Below are 5,683 nucleotides of genomic sequence, written 5' to 3'. Positions count from 1 at the left end.
TATATTTTGTGGGGCTATGTTAAAGCTCATGTCTATTCAGACAAGCCTGCTTCAATTAAGATATTGACAGAGAACATTAAATCATTTACATGTGAGACACCGGCCGAAGCATTCGAAAGAGTATGCCAAAATTGGACTACCCGACTAGAATTACAGTGAGGCATGCCGAAGAATCAGTTAGGCCCGAATTAGGTAGGCCTTACTGAGGCACGCCTCACTATTACCCTACCAGGCCCACCTTAGGCAAGGCAAATATTGGCATTCCAGAACAATACCAAATTTGGTTGTGGTCACGAAAATCTGTGGCAGTGTCTTACTTAGGCATAAATTGGAATCCCTAACTGATTTCTAGAAGGGCATCCGGAGTATTACCGAAGTTCGGTTTTTCGAACCTGCGCCTAATGAGGCAGATGTGTGGCAATACCTTTCGGGACTTTCGGGAAAATGTCCAGTCGGGTAAGCGGATGGACCATTTGAAGCGCAGTCGCCGTCACCCTTTATTTGCGGCTTGATAAACTACGTATTTTTTAGCTTCTTTAAACAAACAAAAAACACATTTAAAAAACAGATTTACAATCGTATGCACAGTTTGTCTAATAGAACACTGCTTCAAATAATTTTTCATACGCGGAACTCATTTTGTAAAAACGACGTAGATTTTCTAAATTTGTCACAGAATTTACAAATTGTGACAGACTGCATTTGCGTGAAAAGGTTTTAATGTTTTCTTTCCCTTGAAATTAACTTTTTAAAATAGAAAATGTATAAAAGCAAAGTCTACTGCAAGAAACAGGTTCTTTCATATTACCGAAAGGTAAAATTTTACTTTATTCATATTATATGTATATATGTTATTATAAAATGGCTATTTGTGTACTGTGTCTTAAAAAGATGTATTGTGCAGCCATGTAGCCAGTTTTAATAAAAAAAATAAAATCATTTCTACCAGGAGTCGTGGATCTACAACCCCCTTCCCAGGTAATTTACATGGAACCTGTTCTGTTGTTTCTTGGGCCTCTTTACAGAGTCTACAGGAATCAGTTTCTGCCACACCAATTTTTTTGGTAGTTAAGTTTAAAATGTTCTGTTAGTAGTTCACTGTAGAGTGTAATGTCTTTTCTGGCACTGGGAGCTCAGTTCATTTTTAAGATGAAATAGATTAAGAAGCCTTAGGATTGCACTGGCTGCCGACCGTTTAGCTACGAGGAGAAGTGGAATGAGTCCAGTGAACATTCCTCAAGGCGTTGTGGGGCAAATTCGCATTGCTGTCGTTAAGCTCAGACAGGCTATTTTGTATAGCTTGTTAAGTGTCATCTGAGTCTTAATTTGGACCACTTTTGGCCACCATACCAAAGAGACGTAGGTGATCATTGACACTATTATGAGGAGGTCCTGGTCTTGGAAATGTAGGGTGGGGTTAAAACCATTCTTCTTCTTCTTGATTGGCGCGATAACCGCTTACGCGACTTTGGACGATTTTGAAAAAACGCTCCAGTCGTTTCTTTCTCGTGCTAACCGGCGCCAGTTGGTGAAGCCAAGTGAAACCAAGTCCTTCTCCACCTGATCTTTCCAACGCAGTGAAGGCCTCCCGCTTTCTCTGCTACCACCACCTGGTGCCGCTTCGAATTCTTTCAGAGCCGGAGTGTTTGTATCCATTTGGACGACATGACCCAGCCAACGTAGCCGCTGGATCTTTATTCGCTGCACTATTCCAATCTCGTCGTAACGTTCATATAGCTCATTGTTCCATTGCTTACGATACACGTCGACGTTAACGTGTAAAAATATTCAACAGAATCTGCAAGCTTCTGCGCCATACGATAGAACGGGCATGATGGGCACCTTATAAAGTGTTAGTTTTGCCCGTCAAGAGAAGAATTTGTTGGCAAGAGGGATCTTACGTTGGATTTCAAGGTTGACTTTGCTATCGGTGTTAATGCTGCTTCCTAAAAAAATGAAGGTCGGGGTACAAATTATTATCTCGAGAAAATCCCCCAAACTCACGGTGGAATAGCTATGCCGGTGAGCTTGCTTGATCCGGTAGAGTCAAGCCTATTAGCGAACTCCGTACAAGGTCTGGCGAACCTACGGTTTCAATTAGCCTTCTCATGGGGGCATTCTTTCACAAAAACCAAACAACAAAACGGACCGCCCACCCTTAAATGTGCATACTTTTGTCAATATAGGCAAACAACCATCACTGGCTGAGGAGGCAGTTGGACCCATATCCCGCGAACAAAAAAGGCGTCTGGCGACGCACAGACAACCCCTAAAAAGTCCCGATCCGAAAGCTGCACACCCCCATCGAGTTCCAGGTCGACGAAGCGATTTGCATCAGCTGGCAACATAAAGGTCGGCAATTCATATTATAGGTATAACTATTAGTCTAAAAAATACTGTATTTGTATTATTAGACATTCGTGCGAAGGAGCTTTCGCAATGCTAGACGCAGATTGTATTTGTTTCGCGATCAAAACTAATGGGTCACCATAGCCGAAGGGATGTCAGATCAAACTTCGGCAGGGCCCGGGTATAACACCCAGCCAGGAGGTATTCGACCAGACAACCAGCAAAAGATTTATGCGCCAATCTATACTATAAAGGTGAATGCCTGTACGTTGTCCGCTCATCACTACGAAACGACAACACCAAATGATGTAAACATTTTTATACATTCATATTTTCACCCAATGAAGGTTATAGGCATGTTTTTATGATAGAACTCCCTTCCCACAGCCCCAGGCCAGGGAAAGTCTCAATTTATGTGGGTACTAATCATAAATCCTAAATCCTCCGTTCCGTGTTATTCAAATTTCAATTTCCAATTTTCGTTTGAAGGTGACTTGGAAAACAAAAAAATCTTTACACTAAAGTGATTTCCTGACTCGTTGTACTGAACATGTAATTTAATAAATATACAAAACTTTTGTTGACTAATTGAATTTCTTTGAATGTATGGTATATGTCAAATAAAAATTGTCGTATTATATTATTTATAAAAATGTGTTCCTTACATCAACTGGCATTGCTGTACATGACCAAAAATATGAAGTCTGTTTATGCATTGTGCTTGAAAAATATTTACGTTATGTAGTTGTGCTTTAAATTAATTTCAGACATCCCGTGGTGCTGCTGAAATAACAAAATATCCGACATGGTAGTCAATTTATAGGAGAAAGGTCATATGTACATAATATAAGTTTTCCAACATACTTTTAGGCTCTTTGCATGGCCATCAACCACATTGATAAATGGATGTATAGCAGAGAGAGTTCTCTGTGTATAGGTATAGTATGTTTGCGACGGTATAAAAATTAAATGCCTAGCTACGCATTTTTTTGAGGTGAATAACATCTGCGGCCTGCTTGGTTTTTTGGGCTGAGGGTAAAAATGACTAAAAAACGTAGGTATGCTGACCCAATTAATTTGGTTTACTCTTGCGGTTGACCACTATGTAAATAGTGGTAATTTTGCGGTTATATTGCTTTCAGCACACCCTACTTTGTGGATATAAGTGTAAATATGTACATAAATACATACATATTTCCTCCTTTGGTAATATGATATACCTATATGTATATGAGTGATTCTCCGCGTAGCGCAGAATTCGGTTCATATTATTATTGGTTTTTGTTTTTACAATTAAATAAAAATTAAAACGTAATCTTCAAGGTTACGGCTGAAGAATGAAATATGCATAATGGGCCGGACAAAATGTTTATAATTTTTGTGTTTTTTTAAACAATTACGCATACGCAGAGGCTTCACCGTGACGCACATGTAATACTGATTTTTTAAACAAATTGTCGGCGATTTTCAATTTTTTTCATGTTGTGGCCATTTATATTCACTAGATTATTAGTACTACACATTATTTAAGATTAATTATAAAAAAATATTTTATTGCAAAATATATGGAGGTTTCACCGAGACGATTCTTTTATTCCCAATATACGTCTGTTACTTCCAAGGTATAAAAACCAAAAAACTCAATCGTGAGATTAATTTCTGCCTTAGTGGATCAAGTTAGCAAAGTTGAATGTTGCTTTTACTAGAGTAAAACTAATTTGACATTTTATTTTTATGTAAATAGCCCAATTTAATTGAAAGCTTCACCGTGACGCAAAAAACTGGGTACAAGAAATATCATCCAAAAAAGCATTACTTTTTTTAATAAGTGTTTTATATTTCTCAATTCTGCTACCTTGCACAATACCAAAATGTCAATCACAGTTATACTGATTATAATATATATATATATAATTGGCGCGTACACCCTTTTTGGGTGTTTGGCCGAGCTCCTCCTCCTATTTGTGGTGTGCGCCTTGATGTTGTTCCACAAAAAGGGAGGGGCCTACAGCTTCGAACGGCAGATATTTTTATGAGGAGCTTTTTCATGGCAGAAATACACTCGCGAAGCTTTGCCATTGCCTGCCGAGGGGCGACCGCTATTAGACAAAATGTTTTTCTTAATTTTGGTGTTTCACCGAGACTCGAACCAACGTTCTCTCTATGTTGTATTTGTAAATCAACTAGTTCATAGTGAACAAAACAATCACATGATTGACTCTAACAATATTTACAATATATTCACATATATACAGGGTCTGCCATATAACTTTACGGAATTAAAAATGCTATAAAAAAGAAACTACTCAGTATTTTTTCAAACTGTTTTTTTTATTTTGAAGTACAATCCTTCCGGTTAATGATGGAACACAACTTCATTCATATGGCTCTTGGCTTGGACTTTGTACGGCGTCATACCAAGGTCTTTACGCAAAATTCGTCTCAATGATGTCTCCGAAATGTCCAATTGTTGAGAACGACGGTGAACTGATGTTCCTGGTGATTCACGAACACTCTCGGCCACATCAGCAATATTTTCGGGTGTACGCACGGTTTTTGGTCGGTCACGCGTTGGTTTGTCAATAAGCAACCCAGTTTCTCTTACTTTTTTCGCAAAGTAACGCACATACGCTTCATTCGGTGCTTTTCTTCTGCCCATTGCCGTACGTAATTTTCGTACACATTCTGCAACATTACCATGATTTTCAAAGTTATGTCGCAATATTTCCCAGCGTTCTTTGAGCGCATACACAACCATTTTCGTTCAGCGGAAGAATAAAACTAATTTTCTGTCAAATCAGATGACAGCTAAGTGTTACCATTCTTCAAATAATACCTAGTTCAAATCCGTAACGAGAGATGGCGGGCCCTATATCTCATTCCGATCATTCTTTACGTTTGAAGGATTCTTATTTAATAGAAGAATATTTGTTTTGCATACATCTCTCATAGGTCATTTTGCAGCTAATTTTTTCTTTGAACTTAAATAAGGGATAACGATAATCAATAAATAAAAAATGGAGAATTATGCGACGATTCAGTATTGAAAGAGCTATTAAGGCAATACATTTTTTTTATATTAAGTAGACTTAAGCTTGAGTGCACGCCCGTGATGTATTTATGCAAAAAATAAAATTATACGTGGTTTTCTACTGAATAGTAAAGAGTCTGGCTGTGCTTGAAAGCATCTTGTAAGCAATTTTTAGGTTTTACTAAAACTTTAAATGTTAACATAACATATTCTTTTCAGTCGAGTTAACTGAAAGTGGTTACTTAATTTGCTACTTCGTTCCCAGTAAGGCCAGGAATCCATAGAATTCCTGGAAAGTCTTGA

The sequence above is a fragment of the Anastrepha ludens genome, chromosome 6 (assembly GCF_028408465.1).
Source record: "Anastrepha ludens isolate Willacy chromosome 6, idAnaLude1.1, whole genome shotgun sequence".
Lineage (NCBI taxonomy): Eukaryota > Metazoa > Arthropoda > Insecta > Diptera > Tephritidae > Anastrepha > Anastrepha ludens.
The sequence above is the reverse complement of the archived record's forward strand: the minus strand, read 5'-3'. Positions refer to the sequence as shown.